This window comes from Mustela nivalis (genome assembly GCF_964662115.1).
Source record: "Mustela nivalis genome assembly, chromosome: 2".
NCBI lineage: Eukaryota > Metazoa > Chordata > Mammalia > Carnivora > Mustelidae > Mustela > Mustela nivalis.
The window spans coordinates 13,343,416-13,360,530 of NC_139021.1; the positions used below are offsets into that span (position 1 = coordinate 13,343,416).

The 17,115-nt window shown below is 40.5% G+C and overlaps 1 pseudogene across 1 annotated transcript; it reads right to left on the reverse strand.

Annotated features, from left to right (window-relative positions):
* Nucleotides 1–8,212: 8,212 nt before the first annotated feature.
* Nucleotides 8,213–8,634, reverse strand: LOC309858221 (cytochrome c oxidase subunit NDUFA4 pseudogene; annotated as a pseudogene). Its single transcript has one exon. The product of its transcript is annotated as a cytochrome c oxidase subunit NDUFA4 pseudogene (transcript).
* Nucleotides 8,635–17,115: the final 8,481 nt, after the last annotated feature.

Sequence of the window (17,115 nt, forward strand, 5' to 3'; positions counted from 1 at the left end):
TCAGAGATTGCTGGAAATTTCTTCTACTATTTGTCTTGGCCAAAGTTGTGTGTGTCCTTGTGTGAATGTATGTGTGCATATGTGGTGTGCGTGTATAATATGTGTGTGCTGGGTATGCATATATGTGGATAGTAGTTACTTTGAGTGGACTACTTAAACTTCATATAAGCAGCAAAAGAAAAGAGTCCTAGCTCTTTTAAAGTACTAACAATGAAAACAAAGTTGTTATCAATTTTTTGATAAGTTCTAGTTTTTATGACAATAAGCATAGTAGAATTACCCAAATATATGGTATGGAATGCATAGGGCACTGGAGGTCAGTTTGGGAATGCCTTGTGTTAGGCAGGAAAGACTCGTGGAACTCATGGGATTTGGGAGAGAAGCTTTGTTTAAGAATACTTCAGATGGGGACGCCTGGGTGGCTCAGTTGGTTAAGCCACTGCCTTCGGCTCAGGTCATGATTCCAAGGTCCTGGGATCGAGTTCCACATCGGGCTCCTTGCTTGGCAGGGAGCCTGCTTCTCTCGCTGCCTCTGCCTGCCTCTCTGCCTGCTTGTGTGTACTCTCTCTCTCTCTGGCAAATAAATAAAAAAATCTTAAAAAAAAGGAATACTTCAGATGTGTAAAATCATTGAGGAAAGGTACAGACAGACTATCTCCCCAGAAGAGAAGAATACATACATATGCACAATTTGTATGTAATTTCATGGAGCTCATAGACTTCTTTTTTTTTTTAATTTTTTTTTTTGGCTCATAGACTTCTTTTGAGAAGGGTCTTTAAGTAAAAGTTCAGGTAGGAATATGCAAATATGTGTCCAACAGTAAATGAAGATGTTCTTGAATGAGATAGTAAATGGCCACAGGGGTGCAGAAGTGTGGTGGGTTTGGGGTAGATATATATATTTTTTTAATTCCTAAGATTCCAAAGGGTTTGTTGAATACCTTGCTGAAATCCTAGCCAGGTGATGTATCAGGGAATATTATGGATTTTTCACTCCATGCTAGGTCCCGTCGGGGACAAGGCAGGATTCAATAAAGGATAAGATGTCACACCTTCCAGACCAGGAGATGACAGGCATGAAATAGGGGAAAATAAAGAAATCAAAGTCAAGGACAAAAATGAGTGGCAGAAACTATGAATGACAAAGATACCTTTCCACCTCACGTCTGTCTCTCCACTGCAGCCGACAGGCGAGGGCAATTCTCCCAGTTCCCCCAAACCATCCTGATCTCATGGCCATTACCATGGTTGATCTTTGTGCCTGGAATACTGGTCTTCCACACCTAACCTGGCAGTCATTCTTATCATCAGGAGCCTTCTCCGACCACGATTCTAGGTTCCTCAAGAACTAAAAAACAGAGCTACCCTATGACCCAGCAATTGTCCTACTAGGGATTTACCCCGAAGATATGAATGTAATGGTCCAAAGGGGCACCTGCACCCCCGTGTTCATAGTAGCAATGTCCACAATAGCCCAATTGTGGAAAGAGCCTAAATGCCTATTGACAGATGAGTGGAAAAAGAGATGTGGTCCTTATATACAATGGAATATTACTCAGCCATCAGAAAGTATGAATACTTACTATTTACATCATTGTGGATGGAAGTGGAGGGCATTATGCTGAGCAAAATAAGCCAATCAGTGAAAGATAATTACTTTATTGTTTTGCTCATATATGGAATGCAAGAAACAGTAGAAAGGATCATAAGGGAAGGGAGGGAAAATGGAATGGGAAGTCATCAGAGAAGGAGAAAAACCATGACTCTTAACTCCAGGAAACAAGCTGAAGGTTGCTGGAAGGGAGTTGGGTAGTGGGATAGGGTAACTTGGTGATGGGCACTTGGTGTGATGGCTTTTATATACAACTGATGAATTACTGAACTCTATGTCTGGAACCAATGATGTACTATATGTTGGCTAACTGAATTTAAATAAAGAGAAATAAAGCAGCTCACCCCTCTCCCTTCTCAGGACACTTTCCAACATACTCCCTGAATTTGATTTCCTTCTCACCAGTTACTGCCGTCAGTAATTATCTTGTTTCTGTTAGATAATGTGTGCATTGTCTGTCTACCCTGTGTACAGTCTTGGAGGGCAGGGAACGGGATTTCTTTACTGTTGTGGCAGAGTGGATCACATTTTGTGAATGATGAGATCAATAGATTTTTAACTGTGATAATCTGAAAGTGCTTGAAATTCTGTTTCCCATCATATACTTCTTTCATCTGGGCAATACAGAGGTACTACAGAGATGAGCAGCAAGCTGAAAGTCTGTGATTTTTTTACTTGCTGAGTCAGGACTCAAATCCATTATTTTTAAATCTCTAAATAACATTTGTAAGTCCATTTTCAAATGAGCGCTCCAAATTATTCATTTAGGTAGAAGTTACCTTCATGAGACATCTTTCTCCAAATTCCTGGATCACTGGGAATGCCTACAAGGTGGAAAAAAGGTGAAGTCAACAGGTCAATGCTTACTGAGTAGTGAATCTGCAGATTTACATAGCAATGTGAAAAGTTCCACTGTCTGTATTCCCAGAGGGTGTGTACTAACACTCTAAAACTCACATACAGTGGAGAGAAATTCACAGAGGTGTGAGTGGAGAGAGAGATCTACAGTTTGGGTAGAGTGGAGATTCAGGATTCATGGGGACAGGTTCTAAATTCAGTGGATAAGGCAAACAGAGTATATAATAAAAATTACCCTTGAGATTTCTAAAAGGGACTGTAAGTCATAGAATGCATATTTTTGTTTATATAATCCTGTTACAATAGTATTTATGATGAAATGTACATGTATGTATGTGCATGCCTTTGCTAAATAGGAGCTGAGGGGTCAGAAAATGTAACCTTAAGTGCTAGAATCACAGAATCATGTGCAATGAGGTGTTTATATTAGAGAAAAGTAGTCCTTGAGGTAAACTGAGTCAGCAGCAGATCATATTTTCCATCTTACATTCTTTCCAGAGCAGATACACCAATTGTGAGATCATGGGCTGATCCTACCACATTACTCAAATTGTTCTTGCCTTCTCTCTTTTGCCCCTGAACTCACATAGTTAAATCTTGTTATGTCATGCACACATTAAATACACAGTGTAGACCATGAACTCGAGGTCTTGGGTACTGAATGGGACAGCTCTGAATTTGAATGTGCTTTCATACTCACTCCCGGAGGTAGCCAACACTTTCCTTTATCCTTGTAAACGCATTTTCTCTGGGTCTCTCACAATTGGAGAGCCACGTACTGAGTTTGGGCCAATGAAAAACGAGTGGTAGAGATGCTTGGCACCGCCAGGCCTGACACACAAGGTTTTGTGATTGAACCCCTTCCATTTTGATGCCGATGATCAGGAGAGAACATGGAAATCACTTGTGAGGATAGTGGAGCCAGTGAGGTTGAAGGAGCCAGGTTCCTGAATCACCATTTGGAGGACAGCCACCTGCCACTCAGGAACCCCTATGCTCTACTTAAGTGAAAAATTTATGTGTCTTGATTGAAATCACTGAGATTTAAGATTTGATATAGCAACTGACATTGCTTTAACTAACACCCCATTTGTGTGACTTTGTGACAACCACTTAACTCTTCTGTGTTGGATTCCGTATCAGTCTGCATCCCTCCCAAAGTAATCAGCATGTACACTTAAAAGCTACAATTGAGGAAGTTGAAAGACAAAGCTGTTTACAAAGATGCAGACAGAGCTAAGAGACACTCATAAGGGATAGTGAAGCATCTCAGAGCTGGTGACAGCAGAGAGTCATTTACACTCTGAGCCTGGGATTGAGGGGGAGGAGAGGAAGCATTTACCAGGGTCTGGCAAGTAGTTATAGCTGTAGGAAAGAACTGCCTGGAGAGAGCTATACCTTCCAATGGAAGATTGCTGCCCATCCAAGTTCCAGCAGGAAAGGACTTGGAGCAATGAAGAGCCAGATGTCATTCTTCTACCTTCCAATCTTCCCACTGATGGCTCCCATTGACCAACCCAACTGGAAGCCAGAAGGCAAGGAGCTCATTGATGTAGTCAATAAATGTCAGTCTCCTAGAGTATGGGCCAGGTGTAGAAGGGTAGAGAAAAGATCTGGAGGTGCAAATGAAGGATTTCCAGCACAGTTTCCCTATTCACATGTTGGGAATCCTAATCACCTACCTTATAGAGTCTGCCTGCAGTTAAAGGGCAGTTAAAATATTATATATAATAAGCCCCAAATAAAATATTGCTCTTATTTCTCTGTGCCATCTGCTGCTGAACCATTGTCCACTGATCATTCTTTTCTTAATTTTTTTCACTGATTTTTTCATCATTATTGTTGATTTTTCTTTTTTTAATTTTTATTTTAATTCTAATGTTAATATACAGTGTAATAGTTTCACATGTGCAATACAGTGATTCAACAATTCCATAAATGACCCAGTGGTCATCACAACAAGTGTACTCCTTAATCCCTACCACCCATTTCCCCCATCCTCCTACCCATCTGCCTTCTGATAACCATCAGTTTGTTGTCTGTAGTAAAGAGCCTGTTTCTTGGCTTCCTCCTCTCTCTCTTTTCTGTTTGCTCATTTTTGTTTCTTAAATTCCATATATGAGTGAAATCACATGGTATTTTCTTTGACTGATTTATTTCACTTAGCACTACACTCTCTAGCTCCATTCATGTCATTGCAAATGGCAAGATTTCATTCTTTTTATGGCTGAATAATATTCCATTGTGTATATGTATCACAACTTCCTTATCCATTCATCTATCGGTGGACACAAGGGGTGCTTCCATAATCTGGCTATTTTAAATAATGTTGCTATAAACATAGGGGTTCATGCCACTCTTTGCATTATGTGCGTTGTTTTACTGTCCCAGAAAAGTTGATAGTCTTCCTAAAGCCAGGAGATTTTTGAGCATGAATTTAACTTTGACATTACCTGGAATTCGGTGTCTTCACTTCTTTGTGATTTGTTTTTGATCCTAGACAGGACTTGAGAAAATACCCAGCTTTGGGGAAGATTCTTCTTTCCTAGTTCCAGCTACTCATTGTTATTGTCAGGCTCACATTATCAGGAACTTTTCCTGTTCCCCACTCCAGACAACAGCCATGTCTAAAATACTCTGCTTATTTCCTGCCCAGGTTTCATTACTTCTGTTTTATGTCTGCTTCTGTGTTTGTTAGATACAGCTGCCTGTTCTTGAATGAGAGAGGAGTAGGCCTTTCCAAGTAAGCTATGGGAGATTAGCATGCTCCTGAGGCAGGCTTGATGTGATGAGGAAATCTAGGGGTCTCGGGTTCATTCCTTAACTGCCTTTTCCTTGCAGTATGCCCTTGAGAAATCTCTTTCTTTTTTCTGAGACTTATTTTCTTCAGCAGCAAAATGGGGTTCATTGTACCTAACTCACTGGTTAGATATGGAAACAGAATAAAATATGCATGCATAGAGGCACAAATACTACTGGACACATAATGGGCATTCAGCAATTTCTGTAGAAAAAGTAAAATCTCTAAGGTTCAATGGGGATCCTCACCTTGGGGTTATGCTGGAGCTAGTCAAGGAGTTAAGAAGGTGCTCTGGACCCCAAAGTATGCTTGATATTTTTAGGCTAAATATGTCCTGTTTATTTTAATTGGCACACGTTTAATTTGAAGAATTACTAAAATTTTCAAATGGAGTCCATAGATATCAACGTTCTTCCTTGGGATTCCTCAGGGATAAATGAGAGGTGAACAAAATCACAATAGAATATGCCTTTGACTAAATATTGTTACCTTTTCTGTTTTTCCTCATATGATATATGGCACCAGCCTTTTCTTTGAGCATTTCTAGAATAACTTGTCCTTTGGTCAATCTGCAATCCAGAATCACTTAGGTTAGAGCAGAACATAGCTGAGTCCAAACTCCAGACCAGCCTTTTACTTTAGAGAGGTTACTCAATAAACCTTTTGCATCTATAAAGTGAGCATCATAAAGCCACTTATCTCTGGGTTTGTTTAAAGATTAGGAAAACAATGTAAAAAGAGGTCCAAAGCAGTGTATAAGGAAGAATGCTCAAAGTGGTAGCAATCATTGTTGAAAAGGGGCAATTATCATATTACTTTAGATCCAGGAAAAAAGTCTTGTGGAATCCATTGCCTTTACTTTGTGTCTGGGAAAACTGAAATTCCACAAGAGGAGACATGACTCACCAAAGCCTGTCCCATTAGTTCATAGATTGCAGGTTTCCTGACATCCACTGTGATCTCCGGGCCGTGGCACCACTGTTTGCTATGAAAGTGTCACCGATGGACAAATAACAGAAAGCCAAGCCATTAGGAGATTATGATGGCCTTTTGACTTACAGAGCATCTGCAGAGCCTGAAGTTTTGAGCATGTCTCCTGATGGCCACCAGTACTCCTACTCACTAATCCCCACTGGGCTTTGAATAGTTTGAGGATTTTATTGCCATTTGAGTCATCAATTGGAAAATGAGGGTCAGTTTTTCGTGATGTGACTTCATAGCAAATTTGGAAGGAAATATTTTTTTAGTCTCCCTTTCATGTCCTTCTGGAAAGGTCTAGAGTGACTATGGGTACCTCCTTGGATCAAGTATAGTGGGTAGGCCCATTATTATGGGGAGAAGCTAATTCCTAATTATTCTTTTTAATTCCTAATAGTCTTTTTCAATGATGACTCTAATGTCAAATCCCATTAGTGAACTGGAAGATAAATATTATGTTCTTTTAAAAATAAAGTATATGGATCATAGAGAATAGATAATTCTCCAATTTTTGTAGAGTCTACCAGGAAATATAAGGAGACTGTGGCCATGCTTTTAGTGTTCAAAGAGGTACTGTCTCATATAAATGAGATATCTTGAAGAAAACCTACCGCCACTACCACCACCAACAACACTACCACTAAGTGGGACTTTAGTAGAAGATCAAAGGGAGGAGAAAACAAATATATTTTGAGTACCTAACATGTGCCGTACAGCTTGCCATGCTTTAGAAATGTAACTATTTGATTGTTTATTTTCCTCTGAAAACTCCTTGAGGGTATGGCTCTATGTGTCTTATCCACCTCAGTAATGAACATAGTGCCCAAAACATTTTTCAGTGTTTGTTGAAGAATAAAGTTCTCAACAAATGATCTTTTAAAATCATTATGGTCACCTTGTAAATTGGGAGTTATTATCCCCACTTTGTAGATGAGAATGGCAATATTTAGAGGAGTTATATCATGTGTCCACTGTGCTGGTGGTAGATGGAACTGCATGATCTCTGAGTCCACGCTGTTTCCACTGTGACACATGGCCAGATTCTTCATGGAAGACATCTCTACTTGTATTTTATGCTATAGGATGGTGGGTTTTTCTCTCCAATTATGATTTCCTATAGATTGAGGGGAAATGGTTCTATCATGGGTAATCACAGAGAAGAGTAGTTTTAAACTTCCTGGCTTGATTCTTGATTCTTGATAGCTCACTCACATAACAATTGGGAAAGGTCACAGTTCCTTGCCAGTTGTTGGTAGAAAGTCTCAATTTCTCACCACAGGGACATCTCCATAAGGCTGCTTCAGTGCGATCACACCATGTTAGCTATCCTCCCCCAGTGTGAAATGAGTTACTGATATAGCCCACGCTCAAGGTGGGAAACTAGCCTTCACCATTTGAAGGGAGGAATATAATTGAATTGGTGGACATATTTTAAAACCACCAAAATGGGTTAGGTAGGCCATGTTTTGTAATCTGCCACTCAAATATTTTATTTCAATTCCCCATAGATATTGTCAAAAAAGGAGGAGAGGCTTTGGTGTTAACAAACCAGTCTTTGAACTGTGGATATATGTTCAATGTCTCTAAACCTTGTTTCTCAACCATAAAATGAAGATCATATTAAGTCAACTTCACAGGTTTTCTGGTAGGTTTGCAGGTTATAGAGATAAAGATGTTAGTACCATGTCTGGCACAAAGTAAGTGTTCAAAAAATGGACGCACTTCTGTTCTATTACAACTCTCTCTTTCCCCACTTCTCAAATGTAAGTTTAAGTCAGGATATGAAAATCACACACACACACACACACACACACACACACATACACACACACACAGTGTTTCCCAAGCCCATTCTGTTTCTACCATGCCATTACTTCTAGCATCTGCATGGGAGCCATTAACCTCTACACTGTGGAATATAGTTTCTTTTTTTTCCCCTCAAATTTTAAATATTTATTATTCAGTGTAAACCCCAACACAATACGCCACCATGATTTTGTGCATTTAGGGGGGAAATATTTCCTGCATAAGTGATAAATTGTGCAGATGACTTCTGTAAGACCTTCATTCTAAGCAGCTTTAGAGTGAAACATTTCATTTAGAAGTCTGGACCTTCTTTCTTTAGTTTGCTGTAATCTACATTCACTGAGTAGAACTTGATTGGTGATTGAGACTCCATTTGTTCCAGGTTTCTGGGTTATTCTTTCTATCCCAACTGACATCTGGATGAACAACACCAGGTGCAAGAACCGCTCTGCTCCAGTACTACCTGCCCCAATAAATATGAAGATGAGAACCAAGCGCGGATGCTTCTTGGCCTGACCGATGATCTGGCATAACATGGTTGCAGCAGAGGAGGCCTGTCTAGGAGAAGAAAGAACTCAATGAGAAGGCCTGGCACTAAGTAATCCTTACCTGAAATATAGTTTCTTGTGACAAAAATTAGATTCCAGAATTGGGATACAAGTTGGAAAGGGAACTTAAATGTTCCCCAGTCTTGCCTAAATTCTCAAACTTATTGGCCACTCTCGAATGTTTCTAGTAAGAGAAACACAGGGTTAGTTCTAGATGCTTCCACTTGTGGCCTCGACAACCCTGAGCTCCCTTTTCTAAAAGAGTGATATGCTCTCTTTCAACTTTGTTGTGAAGTTTAAGTCTGATGATGTGTGTAACTTAACACAATAAACAGTAGTTATTACTCTCATCATGTTATAGTTAGCTTCATTTAAGGTCTAAAATATTTTAAATACCATCTGGAAAAATTATGTGTATTTGGGGGCAAAGGTAGGTGTAATACCCTTTTCTAAGAATTGTAAAATGTGCTTGCCAATTTACATAGATTATTTCAATTTATTCCTCAAAAAAAATAGAGTGAGACTTATATTCTTATTCCCATTTAGCAGATAAAGAAATAGGAGGTGAGTTGGTTGGCCTAAGCCTCATGGTACCTAGACTTGACCCTGGGAAGCCGACACAATGCTCTCTGCTTTGTTGACTATATTAGAACAAGGGCAGTGTGGACTCAGGTGAGTTGAATTCTTTGACCTGCTGACTGCTCATTTGACTACATAATACAAATAAGAATTAATAATGCATGGAATCAAGGGTTGTGTTTAGTTTAGTACAATAATAATATCAGGGGATACTACAGCCCAGGCACAGGCAGGGCTAGATAGGGGGACAAAAAGGTTAAAGAGAGTTCTATGGGAATGTAGAGGTAGAGGAGAAGCACAAAACCCACTATAACGTTTCATTTTTGTCTCCAGATAACGACAGAGAGACAGCCCTTTTGAACTGGATGATGGGTGGAAAGCCAGCTCATGTTACTAAGACACACACTCGTAGTAAACCCTGAAGACTGGCAGCTTAGGGGCGTCGACGCTGATGAAATTCCTGTTGAAACTATGTTGGATGATCACAGAGTCAAGCTGCTTGAAATCACGATATCACAGCTGAACAATTTCCTTGGTTCTCTCTATGTCATTTATCACCATTGTTTGTCTTGGTTGTTGGTATTAACATCAATTATTTAACATAATGCACATTTTCCTTCCTAGCCCTCTTTCCTGTCTGGCATGTGGAATCTCTTGCTATTAAACTGAGGGGCAGGTAGAAACATTAGTCCTTCTTACATCATTGTTTCCTCTGAACTAAGCTTTTTTTTTGGGGGGGGGGGTCGGGGATGAAGGTAAATTGGAAAAAGCCAGTCTAACTTGGATAAAGATTGTTTGTCTTGCTCTCTGTGAATTTTTCCAGTTGTCATTTAAGTTGTTGTTCCTCTGGGGTTGGGCCTCAACTAGAACAATGGTGGTGTGAGGTAGAGAAGCAGGCAGGTATGTTAAATCTAAAATGATTAGAAGCTGTAATACTTGGAATGGCAGAAACAGCTATTTGTGTCCCCAGATCTGTTCCCCCTCTCTGACTTAGTAGCGTAATCTCATTGTTATGGGACAGCAGGCATCCAGCTAAAAGACTATATTTACTAGTCTCTCAGAACTCTAGGATATGGGTAAGCAATATCAACAGGAGTGCAATGTGAAATTTGGAGGAAGACTGATTAAGGTAATTAAATTTGTTAGAAATTCCCCTTCTCACTCTACCCTATGGCCCTTTCCTTCTGCTACCCTATACCATGGGCATGATAGTTGTGCTCTAGGAGCCCTCTTGAGTTGTGAGGTGATGTTAGGTTGGAAGTTGCAGCTAATATGGTGAGCAGAATAAGAGGTCTTGGATTCCTGATGACTATTATGCCTGCCTATGGGGGTCAGATGTCCTACCTCTTTTATGGAAGAGGTAAACAGCTGATTATTTAAGTAATCATTCTTATTTGTTTCTTGTTTAGGTTTTCTCTTACAGGCAGCTGATCTTAATCTTAACAGATAAATTTAGGGGCGACTAGGTAAATGGGAGGGAGGGTCAGAGCTGGTTACTCCCAGGTTCTTGCCTTAGGTGACCATGTTGGTGGTGGTCCTATTCAGTCAGAAAGGACACACGAAGAGGAAAAACAAGAAGGTGAGAAGAGAAAATACGTATGGTGTTGGGCACAGTAAGGCCAAAGGGTCCATGGGACAGTGAGGCCAAAGAATCCCACAGGTAGCTGTATGTAAGAATTAGGTGCTATGAAGTGTTAAAAAGGAAACAGAAAGAGACTTGGCCATAACTACCATGTGTGTGATAGGTAAAGCCACTGGGTGATATAGAGATGTGCATACATAATTGTGATTCTAGGCAGGATGTTGTAGATGTACCACCAAGGTTCCATTTTTATTACTCTGCCCCCAGGTCGTTGTATTTTGGTAAGATGCCAAATAAATGAAAATTTTAAAGCAGTTAGTTTCAGTTTCTAATGAATCTAAGGCAGATACTGTTGCCAAGGAAAGTTTCTAATCAGTGTGAGATACTAGTGTTGCCACAGTAAGTTGATACAATTTTAGCCACATCAAAGCCCTGTGATGTTTGAATGTATGTGTCCTAATCACAAGCAAGTAAGTGATTTCCAGTAGAGTTGTAAAATATTGAAACTGACTCATGGATTCCCCTTAACACTGATAGGGAGTAATCAAGTAGTGCACAGAGCATGGATCTAAGACTTAGACCAGATTGGGTGACTAAACTGGCTCTAACAGATTCTACCTTCACTATCTTAATGTTTCAGCTCCATTTCCTAAGAGGAAAAATGCAGGAATGCTTTCTTTCACACTGCTGTTGTTAGAAACAGCACTGCTGTTAGAAATACAAGATGTCACATTTAAAGCCTCCGAACAGTACCTGGCATGTGAGAGACCTGTAATTCTTCATCCCACTTGGTGATTGGGAAACTGAAGCTATAGGGATTAGGGCTCATTGTTTAGATGTCTCCTGTCTGAAGTTCCCATTCTCAGGGGATTTTCTTGACTAGAAGCCAAAGCACATTAATAGAAAAAAAAAAAAAAAAGAAATGGGAGAGAGTATGTACATCATACAACTCCAGGGGATGTCACTTACATTTAATTATGCTAACAGCTGTTCCTACAGTTGAGCAGTGTGCAACCTCCATAACTGTATCCAGCAGTCCTGTTTGGAACCACTCCTCAAACAAAACAAAACAAAACAACCCAAAAAGCAAAACAAAAAACAAAAAACGAAAAACAAACAAACCCCCCCCCCCAATTTTTTCAATAATAATGCGTGTTATCCTTTGAAATAAGAGGATGCAAAGTCACCATTGCATTATGTCTTTTCTGCCCTGTATTGAGGTTATGCATCCCTAGGCTGCTTAAAGTCTCACTTTCCTTGTTCTCTGCCACACACTTAGTGCTCTTCACCTTCTCTTTTTTGCCTTTTTCTTTGGCACATGCCAAATGTTACCTCCTCTAGTTTCCTTCCCTGCAAGTTCTGGGTGATATCAAGAATTCCATCTTTTGGACTGCCACGAAAACTTGGTCATACTTTTGTTTTTGTCCTTGAGCTAAAGCCTAAACTCCTCAGTCTGTTTTAGGAGGCCCAGTACAGTGATCACCTCTTCAGCTGTATCTCCTGACACTTCCATTCTGTGCTATACCTAGCATCAACACATTCTATTCATATCAATTTAGACTTTGTGTTTAATTTGAGCCAGGAGAAGAGCATTTTGCCATCAGTTGGGATCTATTCCTGAATGGCAGTACATGTGATCCTACCCATGGATGTACGGTACAAACATCCTTTCTTAACCCTGTCATATGTTTCATGCTTTAAAACTCTAGTCTCATGGCACCAGCTAGATATATGTGGCTATTTAAATTTAATTAAAATTAAATGAAACTAAAAATTGAGTTCCTCAGTTGCACTAGCCACATTTCAAGGGCTCAATAATTACATGTGGCTACTATTACCATGGGACATCACAAATGGAGGCATTTAATTCATTGCAGAGAGTTCTATGGGATAATGCTGCTATAGACTTTTCAAATGTTTGCAAGAAGAAGTACCTTAGAGTCTTATTACTCAAAATATTGTCCCAAGACTAGCTACAACTGTATCACCTGGTTGCTCATTAAAAATGCAGAGCCTTAGATGTACTAAGTCACAGCAACTGAGTCAGAATCTGTATTGGAACAAGATTCCAGGTGACCTGCATGGGTGTGCAAGGTTGGAAATCACTGCCTTAAAGATCACTGATGTCAGCCACCTCACTTTGAATGTCCTCAGAGTTTTCACCTGCACATCAAAAGTCCAGAGAGCCTTAAAGATTGATGGTATCTGGGCCTCTTCCCTGGAGTTTATGATATACTTGTTCTGGAGCAGTCTTGGTACTAGGAGTTTTAAAAGTTCACCGGGTAACTCCCATATGCAGCCAGGATTGAGAACCAAGGCAAGAAGACTCAGAGAAGGACATTGATGGGCAGTGGTTTCTAGTTATAGACTCACTAATTTTCCTGACTTCAAGTCCAGTGCTCATTCTGCTGTAGCATCTAGCCTCACCCTCATCCAAAAGCATTCTAGAGGAGCAATGTGTACTGATAAGGCTTTTTATTTCCTTGTTTTTTTGTTTTTGTTTTTGTTTTTTCCCTTTCTTTCTCCTCTTAAAACAACCATCCTGATATCCCGAAGTGGAGGTAAAACAGGGACTGCACTGTAATTGCTTGCTAATGTCAAATTGATGGCTGATGGATTTGTCATCTACAGAGGTCTTGCCTTTAACATCCAATGCCTGGTGTGGGGCTTGCCACCCTCCTGGTGGAGATCAATATTCTATTATGGAAGCAGCTGGCTGGTAGACATGTGCAGGCCTCACCTCTTGCCTTTAGGCACACTGGCTCTGTGAAGAATTCAGGTCAGACTTGTGAGAGCTACGGGTGAGGGAGCCATTAATCAGCCCACTAGAGCCCCACACTTTCTCTGGGTTAGGTGCATGCAGGGGCACAACCATAGCCCTGCATATTATGAGGGCCTGCAGGCCAGACAGGCAGCCTGGCCGTCATCCCATCAAGTCCCGTCAGCTAAGTGCTCTGCAGCAATCAGCCTCAGACTTGCCTACCAGAGACTGCTAGGAGGGAAAAAAGAGAAAGAGACTTCATAGACATTACTCATTCCCTCTGTCCACCCTCCTCTCTTCTAGTCTCTCTCTCTCTACAGGTGAAGTGGAGTGGAGAGCAGTTGAGCAACAATAGTGGCAGTCATAGTGACCTATATTATTGAGCATTAACAATGTGCTAGGAAATCTAAGTTCTTTTGTTAATTTTCTTGTTGAATTCCCCCCCATGGGGCTTGGTTTTACAGACGGGAAAGTTCAGGATCAGAAAGCTTATGTGACTCGGTCAAAGTCACACATCAGGAAGTGGTAGAGCTGGCCTGTAAACCTAGATCTGCCATTCAGCAGGGCTCATGCTCTTTGCGACAATGTAGTTTGGTTTCCCAAAACCTGTGTGTGAAAGTCCTCTGGTATGCATGAGGAAGAGAAAACTGCTGGACGGGCAGCATCATAATGACTACCCGCATTGCACTGTAACAGTTACTATTTGATTTTTTAAACGTGGGTATCATTTATAAACACATACTTTTTGCCAATCTTAGGGTACCATCTGATGATTTTTTTTTTTTTTTTTTGCACTTGTATAGGGCTGTGTAACCACAACTTAGGTCAAGAAATAAGAGTGTGTCCATCTTCCCAGATATTTCTTTACAACTCCTTCCTAGTTTCCACACAAGAGAGAACTGATATTCTGATTTCGGTCAGTATAGATTAATTTGCCCCATCTTGAACTTCATATAAATTGGAGTATACCATATGTGCTTCTTTGCTTCTGGTTTCTTTCACTTGATTTATTTTTGAGACTTACCCACATTGTAGCATGGATCAGCAATTCCCTTTTGTTGCTGTAGAGTAACCCATTGTATGGATACATCGCTATCTGTTTTCCATTATCCTGTTGATGAACCTCGGGGGTGGGTCCCCCTAGACTGTAAATGCCCACAGGACAAAACAAGATTTTCCCTGATAACTGTGTTCACTTCGACCAAAACTCTACCACTCTTATCTCCACCTTATTTCATGGGGTTGCTAGCATAGTTATCTCACACAGGGAAGGGTTTTGAAAATGCTTGTTCATGAATGGGCTTGGTGAGTGAGAGTCTAGAGTCTTACTGAAGCATCTTCAACCTCAGGTAAAGCTGAGGAGCTTTCTATAAGCAGTTTTTCAGAGATTATTTTAGCCCTTGGGGGTACTATAACAGATTATGGATAGGGTGACCTATAAACAATAGAAATTTATCTCTCAGAGTTCTAGAGGCCGGGAAGTCCAAGATCAAGGTGGGGACAGATTCAGTGTCTGTGAGGATCACTTCCTGGTTCATAGAGGGTTGTCTTCTACTGTGTCCTCACAAGGCAAAAGGGGCAAGGTAGGTCCCTGGGCTCTCCTTTATAAAGGTACTAATTCCATTGATAAGTGCTCTGTTCTCATCACTCATCACCTCCCAAAAGCCCCATTTCCTAATATCATCACATTGGGGTTTAGGTTTCAACATATGAATTTTGTAGGGGGAGACGCAGGCATTCACTCTGTAGCAAAGATCATCCTATTTTCAAATCAATTCCTTCCAAGGAAAATTAAGAGGTGGACCTAGACCACTGGCATTCTTGGGGTGGCAGTCCAGGGATACTAATGGAATCCAGAGATGAGTGTTTCACGGAGCTATGTAACCAGAATGAACAGAGAGATTTCTTTGTTTCCTCGGCTGGAAAATGAGAATAATATAACCAGTTCTGCCTCAAACTACAGATATTTATAGGAAGAGGAATTACTGCAAAATTCTTCACAAGTCACAGTGGACTTTGCCAGTCATTAGTATGATAAACCAAATATCCAAATCCGCCATTCCCTCTAGTGTTTCTTCAAAGCCCTTTCTTTGGCATGCTCAATAAATGCACCTGCCGTCTATCAGTTTGGGAACTGCGACAGCAGGGGTAGCTCTGGGAGCAACCCAATGTCCTATCATGTTAAAGAACGTGAGGCCACTTAGAAAACAGGTGATCTTTGCATCTTCCATTCAGCTTTCCAGATGCCATCTCCTCCTCACCCCCCACCCCGAGTTCCTTCCCATGAGACTGACTTAAGTAGACTAAACTAATAGGTTCCCATGTTTCTTGTGTCTGGATGGTGGTTGGAGAGTGGAATTGGCATGGTTATTCCTCTGGCTTCCTCCCTGCAGGCTCATCTTTACCAAAGCCCTCTGCTCCTGATTCCATGAAGCCCTCTCTGGCTCTAGGTTCCAATGAATATTATCTGCCCTTGATCCATCTGACCTTGGGGTATTAAGGCAATAACTAACTGGAGTACTGTGATATTCCTTAGGGTTTCTTGATACCCTGTTCACATCTTTGCAAATAGTGTCTTTTATTTTATTCTTTTCATACATTTAAAAAATTTATTTTGCTTTTTCAATGTTCCAAGATTCATTGTTTATGCACCACACCCAGTGTTTCATGCAATACGTGCCCTCCTTAGTACCCACCACTAGGCTCACTTAACTCCCCACCCACTCCCCTCCAAAACCCTCAGTTTGTTTCTTAGAGTCTACAGTCTCTCATGGCTTGTCTTCCCCTCCAATTTCTCCTAATTCCACTTTTTCTTTCCTTCTCCTAATGACCCCCTTGTTACTCCTTATGCTCCACAAGTAAGTGAAACCATATGATAATTGACTCTCTCTGCTTGACTTTTTAAAAATTTTCTTCAAATAATCCTAATTTGAGTGTGTCCTCTGTTTCCTGCCGGAGCTCTGACTGATACAGTAACCTGAACAACTTTACAAAGATTTGTTTCCCAAAAACACCTGACGATGACTTCCTTCTCTTTATTTTTATCACCTAAAAGAATTCTGTTGAATTCATGGAGAATTCTGGGGAATATATTCTCTCTCTCTCTCTCTTTTTTTTTTTTTTTCTATCCACTAAGGCTTCCAAACCCAGTTTTCATAGAATTCTTGAACTTTTCAAACATAGCACAACTCTTTCCATTATACTAAAAAGTAGAGTAGTGGCTTATCAAGGACATGCCATAAGCCTACATATTTGGAGATGGCCTACTTAGGTCATCTCCAGATGACCCAATGGATGGGTTGGATGAAAACTCCATAAAGTATCTATCCTTGATGGGTCAGAATTTTGAAACTTGGCCTTGGGATAAAACTTTGGTGAGCCAGGATAGACTAGACGTCTATGCAGTGGAGCGCTACCATTTCCAACCATATAAGGTGGCCAAAGCTCTTACATCATGAATCATAGAAATGAGTCTGAGGCCTGGTGTGGTCACTCTAATCCTTGTATTTAGGAACTGAATCACCTTCACCACTTAATTCAGTTTTGGGGAGGTGATTTAAGTGATAAAACCAATTATCTTAAGAGGGAAAT